The sequence below is a fragment of the Rhipicephalus microplus genome, chromosome 3, assembly GCF_043290135.1.
Source record: "Rhipicephalus microplus isolate Deutch F79 chromosome 3, USDA_Rmic, whole genome shotgun sequence".
Taxonomy (NCBI): Eukaryota; Metazoa; Arthropoda; class Arachnida; order Ixodida; family Ixodidae; genus Rhipicephalus; species Rhipicephalus microplus.
The window spans coordinates 206,867,046-206,885,100 of record NC_134702.1 but is presented as its reverse complement, the minus strand read 5'-3'; the positions used below and the strand labels follow the sequence as shown (position 1 = coordinate 206,885,100).

Genomic DNA, 18,055 nt, shown 5'->3' with positions numbered 1-18,055 from the left:
GTTTTCGAATGTGTCATCAGGTGTTGGGCCAGCAGCAGGGCTGCCTGGAGGCGACTGTGGGGCATCAATGGCCAGAGCAACAGGGTTGTTTGCGTCTAAAGGTGATATTGTGCCCAGCGAGATACCTTCAGGAAGCAGTTGTGCGCAGCGTCCAAAGTTCAGGACAGGTGTGCAAAAGTTGTTCGCAGAAACAGTCACAAGATAGTGAGGCAAAACTAATCTTCGCGTCAGTAGAACGTCCAAGGAGCAACGTCCTGAACAGCAAAGAGAACTGAGGTGTTGTGGTCATCGAAGCTCACATGCGCAAAGCACATTCGAAGGACGGTAGGTGTACGGCTATTGGCTTCGCGAACAACAGGTGATGAGGCGCGTGTAACGACTTTACGAAGACGACGAGAAAGGTGAGCACTCATCAATGATTATTGAGCCCTTGTGTGGATGAGCGCTGAAACAGGCATGCCCTCTACATCTACATCCGTAAGCTTTTGTCGAGATGCCAGAGTTAGCAGAGGATTTCCGAGTCGATCAGTCAAGGCCGCATCACCTTCCGGGAGCTGCACTGGTCTGTTTTCCCGAGGAAGGACGGTGAGGGGGAGCGACGGGACATAAGCAACCGAGAAAGTCGTTGGGTCTGGGGAGACGGCGACGGCTCATAATGTGGGGTTGATGTTCGGGCATTAGTGTTCAGTGGATTGGCGTGCAAAGGGGAGGATGAAGTGTCGTCTGGACGGCATGGTGCACGAGGAGACGATGGCCGACGATAGCGACAATAGAGGGAAATGTGACCGGCGCCATTGCAGTTGAAGCATATCGACCCGTCTTCTCGCGTGCGCCACTGGTTCGAATCATGGTACCCGGAATAAGTCAGTTGTGGCTGGTAGTATGGAGCAGGGCTGACGTAGAACGACTTTGGGCACATACAGGCTGGATGCCTGCATTCGCCAGTTCTTCGCGCACGGCGGCCTGAATTAATGACACTGTCGGGCGGGCCTCCTCGTGAGAATTAGTCTGGGGAGCAGATGGAGTTGCTGCCTCGATATTACGCCGCACGAGACGCAGGAAGTTTATGGTACAGGGCGGCGGCTGGATCTAGACGTCTTTGCACGACGACGTGGCAGCAGTGGTAGGGAGCTGAACAAATTGCTGCGTAACATGTCGGCTTTTTGCTTCTTCGAAACTTCAGCACTCCCTGATAATGTCGTAAATGGTGGAGCAGTCTTTGTACACGAGCAAGTGAAGGGCGTCGTGAGCGATGCCTTCATTAATGTGGGTGACTGTTGGCTTCGGCCATTTGGCTATCAACTTGCCCGCACAAGGCTAAGACATCTTGTATGTAAACCATGTGCAGCTCCTTTGAGGTTTGGGCACGGCACGAGAGTTCTTTCTCTTGGCATGCAATGGGCTTTCCAAAAAGGTGTTTCATTTTTTTTGTTTATATACGTCTTTTTTTTGTTACGTAGGTTTAAATTCTCCTCGTGTGTGTCGAACCACACGTTGGCCCTACCCCTGAGGTAGTACCTGACGTTTGCAAGCATCAAAGTCGAATCCCAGCGATTGGTCTTGCTGCTGCACTCTTAGTTGGCCAGCCACTTCTCCACCTGACTGTTATCAGTCCTGCAGAAGGGGCCTGGGCCTCGGAGGTGGGTCCCGACAATGTGACTGGGTGCATTCGGCATAGCGGGGGCTGGATCAGCAGAATTGTCTGCCGGCATGATGGACTGTCCAAGAATACGCCCGCTGCGAAGTTCCGTTGTGTGCTCCTGATGTGTCCAGCACCTCCACCTAAGATGTTACGGGGAGATGACAGAAAACGAGTGTATTTACAATATTCATAGTAACAATACTGCGGTTGAAAACAACCACGATGGCCAGGACAGGCACCACCTAGTCTTTTAACTTCTTCGGTTTCTAAGTAAGCGGCACATAACTATACTGTCAGTGTCGTGGTTTGGACATTAACCCCACCGCCACTCAAAAAACGCAATTGAAGAGCTCGTTACTCCTGACGGTAAGGCGAAACAAAAGTCGCTCATGGTGGAATGGCACAATGTTACTGCACAACATTGATGAGTATCTGATTGTGACTTGTGAGGGCCACACCTGGTGGATCCAAGAGACTAGTGGGATTAGTGGGCACCATTCTTTAACATCAGCTTTGACAAGGCTGTATGCATGATACTGAGGTAATAGTGCAGAGCCAAATGCTTCTGCCTGTGGCTAAGGTGACCAATTGTAAGGTTATGATATTACAGCTAATGCGAGGAGTCGTTCTCGCTTTGGTTCAATCAAAGATGAAGCATCAAGTGCAGCGGTGGCGATGAGCTGCTCCTTCGCATAGATTTAGGTTCACTTTAAAGAATCCCACATGGCCCAATTTGATCCGAAGTCACCCACTGTGGGCCCCGTCGCGGTGGTCTACTGGCTAAAATACTTAACCGCTGACCCGCAGGTCGTGGCATTGAATCCCGGCTGTGGTGACTACATTTTCGATGGAGGTGGAAATGGTGTAGGCCAGTGTGCCCAGATTTGGGAGCCCGTTAGAGAACCCCAGGTGGTCGAAATTTCCGGAGCTTTCCACTACGGCGTCTCTCACAATCATATGGTGGTTTTGGGACGTTAAACCCCACATATCATCAGTCGCCCACTGCGGTGTGCTTCACAATCATATCATCGTTTCGCCACGTAAAACCGTAGAAATGATGTTTGAAACCAAGTTGGCTCTGTGCCTAGAACTGTCGTGAGCCCAGTTGGTGTGAGGCAGCTGCCATTCAGTGCAGCCTTGCACCAGGCACATTTTTCTCTATGCTGTGGCTCAAAGAATGGGGCCTCTTCTTTGCTCTCTTGGCAGCTGGCTCAACTGCTGGGCGCCCTGTAGGGACCCTCTTGGACCCCCTTGTAAGCCCTGGCCTACGCCTAGCAGTGCTGGTCGGTTGCACCCTTATGTGACGGGCCCGGCGACGTCTTGCTGCAGCGGTAGCCTTGAATGCCAGCATCAGTCCTGTCCCATCGCTGCTGTTCTGAACACGAGCAAGCTCCTCTGCAAGGCCCTTCACAATATCAAGGTAAGCTGGATTGTGTGCATTCATAGAATGCACACGCCGCAACTGGACCTCCAGGAACTCGTATGCATGTTCTTGGGCCTGCACCAAAAGTGATGAAAGAAATATACTTCAAGTGTACAGCACACCAACAAGAACTGCACATTTATTTTGCTCCTCTTTAACTGCAGACAACAGCTCGAGAATAAAGTTCAAGCTGAGGAGTCAATTTAAGTCAAGGTTTTCCTGTCACCTGTTTTGACTATTCTGTTAGTGGAAGTGCTGCTAATACCAACAATTGGTGACCTGTAGTTCCAAACATGGAACAATACGACACCAATAGTGTTGAAATCTTGAAATCGCCCTCAGAATGATGACATCCACCAATATGAAATTGTAAATTCGTGAGTGCGGTAGAGCACAATAATATGCTTACAGGAATAAAAGAAGCCTTGACTACTGTTCAGTAGCATTCCCTATGTTTAATTGAAAAGTACTTCAGGGCCCTTTCAAGGGGCTTGTCCTACCTGGGCAAGTTGGGCTGCATCAGGCACCGACGGTACAGGTGCGAGGTGTGTGGCCTCTTGCGTGCTGGTGCCTTGCAATGCTTGGAGTTCGTCTGGCTCCTTCTGCTGGGCACTGGTACCTGCCGTGGTTCTGGAGCTACGGCTGGGCTCCTCCTCTTGGAAGGGTTCGAAAAATATCCTGGGGGGACACTTCTCGCCCAGGGCCAGCTGTCCCAGTTGGTACCGGTCGTCAGTACTCAGTGCCGGAGCATTCGGAAACAGTCCTCCGTACTTTTTCTGCACCAAAGCCTGGTGCTTACAAAATGCACCTTGTTTACCAAAGAGACATGTACATAGTCCTATGTCAGCATAGACCTCATAACTGGAGCTGGGGTGGGTCGCACTAGGCACAATGTACTGTCCCTGGCCTACCACTTGGATGGCCTCGGCTGCATCTTTCGGCATTCTCGACAGCAGCCGCTTGTACAGTAGTTGATGGGCTGCAACACGGCTGTAGGCGTGGCGGAGGATACGGCTTTCAAAGTATTTCTCCACACCAGAGCCACAGAGTCTACGAGTGCGACTGCATTGAATGCTTCGACTCTGTTCAGGATAATGTCTTTGAGCACGCGTATGGTTGCCTCCGCAAAATTGTTGGTGTTGTGGCCCCTTGTCAACACGTCCAAACGGTAGAGCTGCACCCACTCTTCTTGTCGGCGCAAGAATGTCAGAACTCTAGACACGAAGGCATCGTGTTGTAGGGCCTTAACTTCGGCAATGGCAGCTTCAAGTTTTTCTGCTGTGTCTGCATACATGACCTGCAGATAGCAGGAAATTTTTCAATGAGGTGCTCGTATTTGGATATTTTCGCTTTTTTTAAACTGCACCATAATACAGATTCATGCTTCACTGTCTGCATTGAAGTCACTTTGTGGTCTGCACATGCTTGCCCCAGTTCAAAAGGCCAGTAAACAACCCCCAAGGACCAAAAATAAAAAATATCTGCACCTTTGCTCCGTGAACATGCTGCCTCCTCAAGGATTTTGCAAATACTTTATTAAGGAATTCACAGGGGTTAGAACATTGGTTTCAGCTAGTTTCAAATTTTCGTGCGGTCTCGCCACCCTTCTATTTCAAAGGGAGGAAAAAGCGTAGCCTGCCGTCGTGACTGGTTTAACCCAATCGATGAGCTGCGTGCTTCGTCAAGTCGCTGATCGGCGAATTTGTGTCACTGCTCATGAAAGAAGGATTGGTCAGGTGTAGGAAAGGAGCGCGGGAATTGTTTTTCTAAATGGAGGCTGTGCACGGTGCGCAGCGCTGTAATCTGGAAATTGATTGCCGCGGTCTGCTCTACGAATTGCCAAGCGGTGGTCCATAAAAGTTGATGCTGCTGACATTTTCTGTACGCTTGTGCGAATAGGGAATTTTAGGTTCGAAGTGAATTCGAAGCGAATAGTGATTTTGGTCGAATAATATCTAATTCAATTGTAATAGTATATATATTGCATAATATAAACAAAAAGGGGCATATTTGTCATGGCCAAACAAACTTGCACAGATCTTTAAAAATTGAAACAGGGCCTATGCAAAGGCCACTTTTTTTTTTTTCATCAAAGGAAGTGGCAACAACTTCGAATTGTAGCAGCATTCGGCTTTTGGTGCAGTCCAAGTAATAGCCAGTAAAATATGCTGCGTTTCAATTTTTTTTTTACTTGGAGCATATAAATTTGTGTAACGAGCTTTTAAACTGAAAACAACAAAAAAAGCAGTATCAATGTCATTGTAATTCTTTATTAAAACCTTGAAGTGGGGCTTTGCTGCAGTGCGAATTTCTCTTGATTACGTGTTTTCACGGCTTAGCACCAATTCATTGCAGTGAAACCACTTTTAAATCTGGTCTAATGTGCTTGGGTAACTGCTTTCATGGTTTAGCATCCCTCCACTGCCAAGAAACCACCTTTACAGAGTGTTATGTGTGGACTAATATACACCTATTTTGTTCGTTTTTAATAATTCAAAAATTTCAGCAATTTAACTTTGATTCAAATCAAATTTGATTACTGCATTATTCATTTAAGGGGGGAAGAGGGTTTTAAATTTTTTTTTTATATTTCTTGACCAAATTCAATGAAAATTGTAACCCAGACAGAGTTTTTCAAGCTGATTTCAAAAATATAATTGCTTTTGAAATTGGTTGGCCAGTTGCAGAGATAATTAAAATTAATCCTATATTGTTTATCAGAACAATGGAAAGGCAATTATTGGCCAGAATATTAATATTGACATATGGCTAGATACTATGAAGTGTAATTAACACAAATGTAGGATTACTTTTTTAATATTACAAGTATTACCAATTTTATAGCAATTTGAAGTTTAATCTCCAGATATCTCTATCAAGCGATTAAATTAGTACCAAGAATAAAAATTTAGAAAGACTAGATTGAAAAATCTGTTCCTACATTTGTGTAGGAGACATATGTAGCTACATGCCACCACAAGAATTGTGGCTCTATGTGACCTCAAGACCAAGATATCGCTTTGGCAAGTTTCAAAAACATCGAAAATGACATTCTGAGAAAACGTCAAAAAACAAAATAGGCTCATATTTAATACAGAAAATCACAAACTATTTACAATGTTCACAAAAGGCCTAGCATCAGTACCCTCCAGGAACATAGTCTGTCTGTTTAGAGTCATTTCGGTGTTGTTTTCGTAGCACACGCTGCAAGTTTTCTGCAGAAGCATGCTTGCGTGCGCATGCTTCAGCACGGTGGCGATCTTTTTCACTCATGCGCTTGGTCAACTGTTGGCCAGGGTTTAGCTGAAGTTCTTGAAGTATGGCTGTAGAAGCTTTTTCATACCCAGAATTGAACTTCATTACAGCCTCTGCCACAGCAGCTTGCACAGCAAACAATGATGCATGTTTCTCCTTCGGCGCCAGTGCCCAAATAATTGAGTGGAGACACTCGTTGTTATTTTGGGTCTTCCCTCTTAGGCATCGCCGAAGAAGCGATTCATCAGACAAACGTCTGTAAACTGGAAGAAGCGCCTCACATACATGGGGTGGCAGATTGTGGCGGTGTTTTGGAGCAGGCTCACCTTTGGCCTTTGCTGCGTTTTGGCGGCACCATGAATCTGGGCCCTCTGGACAGAGAGTGTGGTTAGAAGTGACATCGTTTGAGGTGATGTGGTAGTATGTGGCCATGACTGCTTTATGCATGGCCTTGACATCACCTTTGTGCGATTTCAAGGCCCAGCCATAGTAGCTGCTGAGCTTGGTGATAAGCTCACCAGTCAGCTTTCCTTTCCCACCGAGACTCTCTGTACCAGAGGACTTCTGCTTGGAAACTAGATTTCGCAGTGCTGTGCCCATTCTCTTGTGAATGTGGTTAACACAATCTTCCTTGTCCACGGGTATGTATCCATAGACTTTCGCATCTTGAAGAGCAAGGTAAGCGCGGCTGTCACCATCCGACAACAAGGTCGTGTACCGCAGCTTATGCTTCTGCAGCGATCTTTGGAAGAGGATCAGTGCCGCTTCCACCTCCATCTCCCCAGCTTTTTTGTCCGTGTTTTTCTGGCATGCGTGTGCCTCCTTCCAAGCCTGGTAGGCAGGGTCAACTTCTTTTGGTGCCCGTGCGCACCCAGCACAGAAATTGCTGAGCACTACATAATCGAGCACAAATCCTGTGTAGAGCTCAATTACGGTGCCGACGCCGATATGAGACGAGTGGCCGCGCGTCATCCATGTGCCATCGAACGATATAGCGATGTTGTCCGGGCTGTTTATATTTAGGTCACGGTACAAATCGCGCACTAATTGTGCACATGTCCCCATCAACTTTTCTGCCCCATCGGTTGCCGCGGGGACGAGTTTCGTTTTCAAGTGTCCCTGCCATGTTTTATTGTGCATTCCTCTCTCCGAAATGTTCATCGCCGCAAAAATGTCGTTCATTGCGGTTTGCCCGTTTCCGGTGCTCTGCATTGCACGCTCCGCAAGGATGTTTATGACAAAAGGCCTGAGCTTTGCTTTGCCGCTCACGCGCGGCGAGCTCCATCCCTGCACATTATCGCCGCAGATCGCACATTCGGCAACAAACTTCACAGCAAGGCCAAAATCCCGCTCACCTTTTCGCACCGTGAGGTTACCACCACAAATTGTACACTTGCAACTGGTAGACGCCAGCAGCGCGTTCATCGAGTCGTAACTAGCGATGAAAAAACTTGTAGCGAGATCGTTGCTAGCTTGTGTGGCAGCGTCATCACGATCCAAAAAGTCAGATTTTCGGGCAGTAGCAGGAGTTGAAGCAAGTACATTAAGTTTTTCTTGAGCTTCACTCTCTATACGCCGCAAATCTTCTGGCTGCAACATTGCAGTGTCGTGCCGAAACGACGACGAAGACCCGCGGCGGTTGTCAAGAGCGCTTTGGGGGACTAGGCCTAACACGCCCGCATCGGCGCCGCTCGACTCGGGAAGCACGCCGTTCTCCGCATGGTCAGGAACTGGTGGTGTGTGTTGGTGGTTCGTGGAAGAATGAGACGCCTAATTTCTGCAGCCCATTAGGGAGCACGGCGCAGCGTCTTAGGGGGGGGGGGGAGTGGGAGAAAAGTGGATAGGAGTGTAGGTGTTAGAGGTGTAGTGGCCAGGCGAACATCAGCACAGGTGGCAGGCCGGCAGCAAGGGCGGGGGTGGCAGGGGTCCCGGTCTCAGCGGTAGGCCGCGATTCCCGTCTCGTCGAGGAACACCACCAGGCTCCGCAGCGCTGGCAGATGAGGACGAGACGGGAAGATGAAGTGTTCCAGTGTGGAGGCAGGAAGGCCCTGTCTCCTGTAGGCTGTGGTGAGCCTCGAACGTTCCTGTGCCAAGCCAGGACAGGCACAGAGGAGATGTTCGAGGGTCTCGGGATCGCCGCAGCGGTCGCAGGCCGGGGAGGTGCAGCGGCCCTTGGCGTGGCGGCGGGCCGCGGTCCACACGCAGCCGGTCCGTAGTCGCAGCAGGGTGGCTCTTTCCCTCCTGGTTAGGCCCTTCTCTGGTAGAAGCTTCGGTCCCCGTCCGCTGGCCACCCGCTGGTCTGGGTGGACTGTGATGAGAAGCTTCTTAAGACGAGCCTGCGTAAAGTCCCTGGCCGCCACGGCCCGGGTGATGGGGGTGCCAGGCTGATGGGCTGCCTTAGCCAGTGTGTCCGCCTCCTCATTGCCAGCTATGCCCACGTGGGAGGGCAGCCAGTGGAAGGAGACGGACGTCCCTGACGTCGTGAGCGCCCGGAACTTAGAAGCCAGGAGGCTGCCATTGAGCCCGCCCCGGCGATGGTTGGACAGGGTCTGCAGGGCTGCTCTGCTGTCGCACACTACTGCAACCGGCTCAGCAGGGGGGTCTTCAGCCAGGAGGTCCGCTGCCAGGTGGAGTCCCGCCAGCTCCGCAGCCGTGGAGCTCGCTGGGAAGGGAAGCTGGCATTGCCTGCTGCTGGCCCTGGAAGGGATGACACACGCTGCTGCCGCAGTCCCGTCCGCCAGGACGGATCCATCGGTGAAAACCTGCAGCCGCCCCGCCAGCTGTTCCTGGAGCTTGCAGGTGGCAGCCTGCTGCAATGCGGCCGCAGGTGTTCGATGTTTGGTTGCGCCGTCCAAGAAGAGGTGGACCTCTGGCGGCCGGTGGTGTGGCGGTGGTGAGGCTACCGGGACTGGCGGATCCGGGACCATCTCGTGATACAGCTGGCATAGTCCTCCCATCCGTGACTGGGGCTGGTTGCGGAGACGCTCCAGGAGGGCCCTGCCGTCGGCGGCCCGGTGCAGGCGGTCTATGTGCCCCAGCGCGCGTTGAAGCATGCGGAGTGACAGGGGCCACTCACCTGCCTCGGCAAGAGTTGCTGCCACGGGGGAGCACTTGGGCAGCCCCAGGATGGTTCGAAGTGCTTTCCGGTGTAGTCCCTCCAGCAGGTCCCTCCTGGCCGGCGACAGGGTCACCAGTGGGAGGCCGTACAGTAGCACTGAGGACGCCGCAGCCTGGTTGAGCCGCAGAGCCCACTTGGCCGAGCAGCCGCGACCTCGCTGCTGCAGCTTGGTGATGGCCCCCTGGACTCGTTTCACCCTTGTGGCAGCAGCCTTGGCAGCAGGGATCCACGTGAGCCGGTGGTCCACGGTGAGCCCCAGGTACTTCACCGTCAGCCTCCAGGGTAGGTTGCGGTTGCCGACCTTCAGCCGTCTCACGTAGGTTCGTCCCGCAGCCAGTGGATGTATCAGCAGGGCCTCGGTCTTGGTGGCAGAGACCTTGAGCCCGATGCCTCCGAGGTAGGTGATCACCGCATCCAGGGCCGCCTGCAGTGACCTCCGGATGGCAGGGATGGACTGCCGTGGTCCCCGAGCCCAGAGTGCCACGTCGTCGGCGTACACCGAACAGCGGGCTGGGAACCTGGTGTCTGTCGGGAGGGAAGCTGGAAGTCCCGCCAGCGCCAAGTTGAACAGGAAGGGGCTCAGCACAGAGCCCTGTGGTACACCTGCAGTGATGTCCCTGGGTTGGCTGGTCTCCTTTCCGACTCTGACGCGGAAGGTCCTCCCGGACAGGAAGGCAGTCACAAAGCCTCGGAGGCATCCGCTGATGCCAAGTCGGTCGAGGGCCGCCTCGATGACCACGTGTGGGAGCCCGTCGAATGCGTTCTCCACATCCAGCAGCAGCAGCATGGCCACGTCCCCGCTGTTCCTTGCGTCCTCGAGGGTGGCAACGACGTCTGAGATGGAGTCTGCTGTGCACCGGTGCCGCCTGAAACCCGTCTGCTGCTCCGGGAAGAAGCCCAGCTGGTCGGCGATCCACTCCAGTCTCTCTAGGGCCACCCTCTCCATCACCTTGCATGGTGCAGAGGTCAGAGAAACTGGCCTGTATGAGGAGAGGGCCGTGGCTTTCTTCCCGGGTTTCAGGATTGGCGCCACCACTGCAGTTCGCCAGGATTCCGGCAGGGCCCCAGCGCTCCAGATGTCGTTGTAAAGCTCCAGGAGGCGTTGTCGACCAGTCCCATCCAGGTTTCGGAGCATTTGGAACGTGATGCCATCTGCACCTGGAGCACTCCGCCTCCTGGATCCCTCGAGGGCAGCCACCAGCTCGTGCATTGCAATGGGCTCGCTGCAAAGCTCATGTACCTGAGCAGCCACCCATCCAGGATGGTGGCAAGAGGCAGGGCATGGTAGGGCAGCAGGTGGAGGTGCAGCAGGCAGTTGGGCGACATCCCTGGCAGCGAACTGGTCAGCGAGCTGTTCGGCCAAGTCTGCAGCCTGGATGGAAAAGTGCACAGCCAGTGACAGCACCTGATTGAAGGCCCGGGGCACCATCAGCAGGCTCTTCAGCAGGCGCCAGGCTCGTGTCCCATCTCGTGCGTCGTTGATGGAGACGCAGACGCCGATCCAGCCCTGGTTCCTGCGTCTGCGTGCATGGCGTCTGCAGACGGCGTCGACCCTCCGGAACGCTGTCCAGAGCGCCGGTTCGCCTCTTTTCAGAGCCTGCCGCTCTGCTCGCCGCCGCGCCGCTCTCAAGGCCAGGTGTGGGATGTCTGGCACAGGCTGCCCCTGCTGGACCCTGGTGATGACGGTTGCCGCCTTTGCGTTGTCGGCCACCAGTTGTAGGAGGTCCCTGTCACTCGTGTCCTGCCTGAATAGCTGCCGGTAGACTTGCCAGTCCACCACGCTGTACTGCCGGTCCCGGGGGGCCCTGCCTCGGAAGGGGGTGAGCAGGATGGGCAGGTGGTCCGAGCCCCATGTGTCCGGGAATGGTGACCAGGCGTACCGGCACCCTTCCGTGGCCACGCTGAGATCGATGGCAGTGCTGGAGGCCCGGCGCCCACGACGAAGGAAGGTGTCGGACCCGGTGTTGAGGATGGTGAGGCCCAGCTGCTGTAGCATGTCCCGCACCTCCCTGCCTCGCGGGTCCATCCTCCGGCTGCCCCAGTCCGGGTGATGTGCATTGACATCGCCGCAGAGCAGGAACTCCTTCCCCAACCGATGCACGAGTTGTCGGAGGCATCTGGGGTCCCAGGGCTGCTGCGGCCGGATATACACACTGGCCACAGTGGTGTCCCTCTCCTCGAGGCGTATGCGGACAGCACAACACTCGAAGGGACCACCGACCAGATCAGCCACAGGCACCTCTGCTTGGAGAAGCTCCCGCTTCACGTACACGGCGCAGCGAGCAGGTCCCTGCTGGTGGCTGTCGTCCAGGCAGGGGGCAGCACTGCAGGTCGTCAGAGTGCAGCCAGTGCGGCTGCTGTAGCCCATGTAGCCAGGCAGTCGCAGATCCTCTGCCCGGGCGTACACCTCCTGGAATGCGAGGACGTCGTAGTTGCTGCACAGGAGGTGCTCCGCCAGGTCAGCTCTCCGCCGCCCTAGCCAGTTGGCATTCCACTGGAGAATGCTCGGGCGGCAACATCGACTCGACCCAAGGGAAGAATCAGCCATGGTGGGGCGTTTGTTGTTGCAAGGCCCCTGCCTGCAGGCAGATGGCACGGGCGGGGTGACCTTCTGGGAGGGCATTTCCCAAGGCCTGCAAGGTTAGCAGCAGGGTTGATACAATCTGGGTCACGGGATCTACAGCAGGTAGGGCCACGGCCACAGCAGGGAGTGCTGTGTGGGGAGCAGCTATGGCTGTGGGAGCGGCAGTGGCAGGCGGGGGCGCTGAGGTACCCTCGGCAGCAGGCGGCATCCCTGGGGCAACAGTCGTGACTGTTGGGGCGGCAGAGGTAGCAGGCAGAGTTGCTGGGGCAGTGGCACGGAGGGGCTGCAGTCCTTGTGGCGGCTGACGATGGCGATTGCCTGATGCGGCAGGAGAGCTGGTAGGTGGGGGGGCGGGTGGAGTGCGCCCCTTCAAAACGCTCGCAAAAGTGCGGGCCTCCTTGTCCTCCTCCCGCACCGCTGCTGCCACAGCACGCCTGGATAGGAAGGTGGTGGAGGATGCCATGATGGTGGCAACCCGCCGTTGCTCTTGCCACCGTGGGCAGTCCGGTGTGTTGGCAGGGTGTGGGCCACCACAGTTCACACACCGTGGCCGTGCCTGCGGGCAGTCCTGCAACTCGGGGTGGGCCCGGCCACAGCGAATACAGGCTCCGGGCCAGCTGCAGCTTTCCTTCACATGGCCGAACCGGCCGCACTGTAGGCATTGCGTGGGACGGGGCCTGGCTGGCCGCACCGGGAAGCGCACCAGGAAGAGGGTGACGTGCTCAGGGGGCACAGGGCTGGCAAAGCGTACCGTGATGGTACGGCCCTCTCTGGTGGCAGCAAGTATTGGTACAGAGGACTTGAGTCCGGGCAGCAGGCTCTCATCTGTAGGCTCACCGTCAACGCCGTGCAGGAAGCCGGTGCTTGTGTGTCGGTCGGCAGGCTTCCGCGCGCTCACTGGGATCCCGTGCAGCTCCTTGATGGTCAGGAGCTGTTCCAGGCACTCTTGCGTTGCAGCGTCCGCCGCCACGATGTTGCGCCTGTGATTGACACGAATCGCGGCAACGCCAGGCCGCGGGAAGAGTGCCCGGGCGAGAGTGAGGCGCGGGATCCCGCTGAAGGTGCCTCCAGCTGCGGCGGGCCGGTACAGCACCGTTCCCACCACCGCGGGGTTCACCGGCAGAACAGCAGCGGTCAGCCTTCTGTCACGTCGTAGTGCAGCTTTGGACATGACCACCTGGAAGGCCACCTCGTCCTCTGGCTGGCTCGCCGGGACGCTGGTGGTTGCAGGAGTCTCTGCCAGTGGTCTCACTGTGGTGACAGGGCCAGCGGGTGCAGCACGTAGTCCCCCGGAAGAAGAGATGGCAGCAGAAGTGCCCGCGGGTGCAGCAGGTGTGTGCTGCTTGCGGGCTGACTTCTTGCCCTTCTTCTTCTTCTTGCGAGGGGCCGGTGTGTCTCCCGCTGTGGTACTTTTCAGAAAGGCCGCCGCAGTCCCAGGGGTGGGCTGCCTGCGGTCTTCCTGCCTGCTGGATTCCGCCGAGGCATCGGGCACCTCGTCCATGTGCTCCTCGTCACTGGAGAGAGCGTCAGGAAGGGCCGCCGGCGTATCAACTGCTGTGGCACCATCACTGTGGCCCGCCGGGACTGTCCCCTTCTGCTCGGGGATGTCACTCCTCTCGGAAGGCTCGAGTGTGACCGGAGAGGTGACCGGCTGTTTCCGCGGGCCGTCCTCCTCGTCATCACTGCTGAACTGCTCCCGGCCACGCTTCCTGGTGGCCGAGGAGTCCATCCCCTCCTCTTCGTCATCGGTCGGGGGCAGCGCGACAACGCTGTGCACCTCCATGGTGCTGGCACGTTCAGGCGCGGCAGGGTCGTCCGTTGGAGGCAGCGGGGAGACTGCAGCAGCGTCCGAGGCGCTGCTGCCTCGCGGGAAGGTCGGCAGTGGGCGGTCCCAAGGCTTGGGTGGATTGGCTTGCAGCCACTTATCAACTTGGCGTTGAATGCTGTCGGTCGCGGCGCCACCAAGCAGCAGGGAGTGCGCCTCGGCACGACAGGTCGTGAGGCTGTTCGATCGGCGATGACCCGGACGGGGGGGGCGCGTAGTGGGCGCCACGAAGTCCGGGTCAGCGGCCGGGGCGCACTGTGCTGATGTAGGTTTAGTCGCTGGTAGCGGCGCTGTAGCAACTGCGTTGGCCATGGTTTCCCTGGAAGGCCGGTACGCGACGTCGTCCATGGTCGGTTGTGGAGTGCAGAGAAGGCTCGGACAGGCGAAGACCTCTCACAGGCACATTCACTCACACACACACAAGCACGAGGAATGTCAGCGCAAGGTTCCGGTAAAAAAAAAAAAAAAAAAAAACGCCGGAGTAGAGCGGGAGCGAAGGGAAGCGCCACGGGGTCACAAAATAAAAGTGAAAAAAGAAACAATCAAACAAAAAAGGATATGGCACTTCAGAGTCAACCGCGCGTACTTCGGGAAAGGCGCGAGTGTTCGCGATAAGTCACACACACGCTATACACACTGCGGGAAAGGTGCGAGTGTTCGCGATAAGTCACACACACGCGATACACACTGACACTCAGCTACGCGAAGTAGCTGTTCCCTGACAGCGATGATAATAAAATAACAGCTAAAAATAAAAGGGGGCTGTCAGGGAGAAAAACGAAGTGCTGTTACGTTAAGCGCACTAAGCTAGGAACCCGCGCCTAAGGTACACGCGAAGCACCGTGTCCCCGCGCCACATACACACGCCGATCAACCGCATAAACACACGGTAAAAGAGAGAAAACTCACGGAACGGCGGTGGCAAGCAGGGGGGGCACAGGCAGGTAGCCCAAGGGCAGGCAGTCCAAGTAGTTGGAGAGCGCACGAGTCCGTCACGCGCGTGCCGCCACAGCGGCTGGACGGCCGAGCACGGGTGCCGTACTCCTGGGGAGCGCGCGCGGCGCGCGAACGACCGGGCAGAGGCTCAGCGCGGTCATCTCAGCGACAGCGACCTCGAAGCGACCCTCGAATCTCGAATCCACCTCGACTGACGGAGCGACAATCCAAGCGACCGAACTGGTGGTGGCACAGCAGCGCATTTCTGGAAGTTGTACGGAGTCTTCCTCTTCCTTTTTGTTCCGAATTTGTACTTCGTAGCGAACTTCGGCGACGGCGTCGACATCGTTGCTCACGTGCGAAAACCAGTTGACGCGTACGGTGTGCGCACAGTCGCCGCGGAGTGATGCAGATGATGCCTGTCAGGCCAATGGCGTGACCCGCTGCGGGTCACGTGCCGTAACTGGCCAATTACTGCGCGTGTTGGGACTTCTTTTTGAATCGGGATATCTTCACAGCCAACGCGCGCTCGGAGCCGAAAATGGCGCGAAAATCAAGACGAGAGGCTGCGCTTTCAAACGATATATGATTCGCGGCTGTCGGACAAATATGACGGCCGTCGCGTGTCACGGAAAAGGCGCTTTATTTACCAAATTCTTGGCTCATATTTAGCTGGCACTGGTGCTAAAATTGATATTACGGCTAAGATATCGTTTCAAACTGCATAAAACTTGGCGAAATGGTAGAATATTGGATGGAAATAGCAAAACTGCCATTTCCAAAAAATCAACTTTTTGACGATTTTTCGGCTTTTAAAACCCGTGTCCCCCCTTAAATATTCAAAGCATTTGAATATTTGTACAAGCCTCATTTTATGGCATTCGAAATCATTTGAACCCACCAGACGTTTACTGGTGTACTTTTTAAATGTGATTAAAATGGACACAAATACTGTCTGCGTTTTCATCTGCAGATTAGGGAATCTTGTGCGGCATACACTTCAAATTATATCGCGAGGAAGTGAAGGTAATTCATGCACTAGCCTTGCAGGACAGCTGTGCTTTTTATGCACCTATGCTGCTACGCCAGCGCCATCATCTTGGAAACATGAAACGAATGCTAAAATAGCAGACCATTGTGAATTTGTTCACTAAGTGCAGATGCAACGAATGCACCTCGTATCTTAGAGCTAGAGTTACAACTAGATTGCAAAAAAACTTGCCAGTTGGAAGGCAGACATGAATCGTCTCCTCTGGTCTTTGTCGACAGAGTTGTGAGATGTCAGCCAGCGCCACTCCGCTTGTGCCACATGAAAATGGCACAAAAGCTGCCTTGCTGACGGCCATGTCTGCTGTAGGGCGGCCTTCTCAGCACTCGAATTGTCAGTCATGAATACCTGTGGGGCCTGGCAGACAATGCAATAAAGTTGAAAGCTGTTCATAGTTATAAAGGCATAGAAAAGTCGTGGCTGTTGTGAGAACAATTTTCGTGGGTGAATCAAAAAATATAAATAGCCTTGGCTAATAATTTACTATTGAATTTGAGTTCGGTATTTGCTTTTTAATAAACTATAGAGAGCAGTAACATTTAAGGTAAGTTTCAAGGTTAAAGACAAGTGTAAGTTTGCATCTGTTACCAGTATATTAAAAAGAAGAGAGAGTTCGGGCAATAGGTCCACGAACTCACTCATTGGCCAACTCACACGGACTCACTCAGACTCACATTATGAGTCTGAGTCTGGATAAGCACTATTTTTGTGAGTCGAAGTCCGAGAGAGTTTGTTTGAAGAAAATTTTAGTGAGTGTGAGTCCGAGCGGGTTCGGCTAAGCAAAATTTTGGAGAGTCTGAGTCCGAGTGTGTCTAAAGCGCAAAATATATTTCTTGAGTGAGTTCCACTTTCTTTTGCCGACTTGAGGTTCCACCTAGACATTTTCAGCATTACTCAGCCTTACCTAGATTCACATTTATACTCACATCTATTCATAGGTATTCCAAAGCAGTGTTTTTCATACACCGTTTCAATATTTATTAATTAGACATTTGAATTATACAAGGGGGCACCTTGGCAGTCCCAAACTAAGTCTTCCAGGGAATTTCTCGACTATTATATTTTAACATCTCCTCCAAGAAAAATGACTTTACTGGTTTGGAAGCACTCGGAACTCGTTTTCGAAGATGCTGTGTGAAGCGGCACCAAGAAGAGCACCGATTACATCAGATATTGGTGTTAAAGAGCATTGACACCACAATCAAAGAAGCTAATTCCATTCTGATGAACTCATGAGTTGACTCGTAGTACTCACTCACACTCAGGTCCAGCCGTGAGTCTGAGGCTGAGTGTGTGCGGTTGAGTAATGTTTTGGTGCGTTTGAGTCTGAGTGAGTCCGGCTTAAGAACCTGTATGGGCCTGTACAAAGGCTTACAGTATTGTTAAATAAATAAATATGTGTGAACGAGAGTTTGGGTGAGTTCAGCTCAGAAAAAATTTTGTGAGTCTGAGTACAATGAGTGGAAAGTTCAATATACAAGGTGCATTTGATTTACCTGCACCAATTGAAACCGGTTCACGGCTGTGCATGCAAAGTTCAGAAATTGTGAAGCGCAAGTTCAGTGGTGCAGGCACAGTGCAACACCCAAAACGAATGACGATGTGCTGATGCAGGCCTTATTTCTGTTCACTTAGTTAACACCGTTAAGGTAACACTGACCGATGGCCAAATGATTATGCATACAGTTTATGAGGCACAAACTTCTTAGCAAAAAACACATCGTGTTAGTGGAGGCAGGTATGGTGCCTACACCAAAGTATTGCGTCGTCTGCTCAGCCGCACGCGCCGCTGCACAAAGCCGGCACTGTCAGTGTGGGAGGGGCGGGAAAATCGTGAACCAGCGCTGTACCTCTTCTGCACCTTTAGAAATGAATGGCAGGGTTCAGAGGTTGTCAATGCTGCACCGCTGAAACGAATGGCAAGACGCATAACATCGTGAACTGGTTCACGTGGTGCAGGCAAATTGAACAGACTGACATATTTCATGAATGAGCCTGAGAGAGTTCCAGAAGCTATGCCGACCTATGGTGTGGGCACATGTTTTAGCTTGAGAAACGCTTATCTAGCCTGAGTGAAATGCACAGAACAGGCACACTTCACCCACAATGATGGTGTCACATGGGAAAGATTAGAATTCATAGCCAAATGTGTGATGATGATGAGAGCATGTAGGTGATTTCTATAAATGCCCACAAGAACCACAAAGGCCCTCTCCTGTGGCTT

At 53.4% G+C, this 18,055-nt stretch overlaps 1 pseudogene; it reads right to left on the bottom strand.

Moving 5' to 3' along the window:
• Positions 1 to 490: 490 nt before the first annotated feature.
• LOC119184010 (uncharacterized) overlaps positions 491 to 18,055 on the bottom strand; it is a 38,182-nt pseudogene continuing 20,617 nt past the window's right edge.